The sequence below is a fragment of the Halyomorpha halys genome, unplaced genomic scaffold (genome assembly GCF_000696795.3).
Source record: "Halyomorpha halys isolate HHAL.00 unplaced genomic scaffold, Hhal_1.1 Scaffold2896.1, whole genome shotgun sequence".
In the NCBI taxonomy this organism is placed as follows: Eukaryota; Metazoa; Arthropoda; class Insecta; order Hemiptera; family Pentatomidae; genus Halyomorpha; species Halyomorpha halys.
In genome coordinates this window covers 44,141-45,569 of record NW_027107099.1, presented here as the reverse complement: position 1 = coordinate 45,569, position 1,429 = coordinate 44,141, and positions in this window count along the sequence as shown.

The following is a 1,429-nucleotide window of genomic DNA, read 5'->3' as shown; positions in this document are numbered from 1 at the left end:
TGTGTGACGTCATCAAAATGCTGGCTTCTGATTGGCTCCTCAAATCGGTGTCCCAGCTCCCCCATATTCTCTCTACTGGTCTCTTAAAAATTTATCAGTTAATCTTACATTAAAAACATAAAATTATGAAAGTAAAGCTATAGAATAGCAGGATCGCTTATTAAAAATTTTGTATTTTTAATTCAATATTTTTATGGTTTTGGATTGTCATTATGTGTACATGCCAAAGTTTTGAATGGTGTTTTTCCACATAATGTGTAATATAAATAATGTATTTTTAGAAATTGTTAAAAATAATTATAACCATACGATAATATGGCTTTGTGGCGTTCGTCAGGACTAAGAAAAACTAGACATATGAATAAAGAGAAGAAAAATGTATTAAGATTATTAGAAAGAATGTGAAAAAAGTAAAATGGTATGCATATATATTAAAAATATGAAATAGTATGGACCTTTGTGGTGTAAAGAAATTTGAAAAATGAATGAAATATACAATTTTATAAATGAAAATATAGAAGCTAAACAAGAAAAATAATATGAAGTGGTATAGTCCATAAAGTGAATGAAATTGTAATGTGGAGTTAGTACCAATAAAAGGGAGAGAGGTAAAAATAAATGCAGTAGAATGGAAAAAGGGGATATGTAGAAATTAACAAAGAAAAACTTTTCTTAAGTATACTTCTTTCATATTTTCAAAACTGGAAAATTACAACAAAAAAAAACCCACAAAAAATTGACATGTGTACTTCAGTAAGTGTATAGACGGTGCAACTTCAAGGGCCGATTTTACGATCGGGATCACTTCATAGTATGGTGATAGAGTTCGTGTTTATTTGTTAGGAAAAGCGTGTTAAAAAATTAGAGATATTTAGCCTGCCCGTTTAACAAACATATATATATATGTTTATCATATATATATAAATATATATGTTCACACATATATATTTATATATATATATGTTCTATATATATATAAAATTAAATTTCTGAGGGGACTTTTACTTTACTTTAACATTTGTTTGTTTATTATTTTCCAATATTTTTATGTCTCCCTGAGTAATGGTTGCTATCTCGCTTCTTTTTTTTTAACCATGATGAAGGCCGAAATTTCAAGTCGAAACGTTGGCACAAATAAAAGAGATTTTTTATTTGTGTTTAATTGCTGGCCTCACCCCGACTATCTTCTCCTCATATTAGTCTACGGTCAGCTATCAACACCTCTTTGTAAAATTATGTAGCATCTTTAATATCCAGCCAGATCTCATTTTCATTGAAATAATCTATAGGATTTGAATGCGGAATTTTCAAAAAAGCTTCTTCCAAAGTATATCTAATTTTGATTATTTGAAATTATTAACTATCTTTTATTGTTAGCTGTACTAAATATTATAAAAGAAAAAGGACGCGAGACCCTCGTAATAAAATG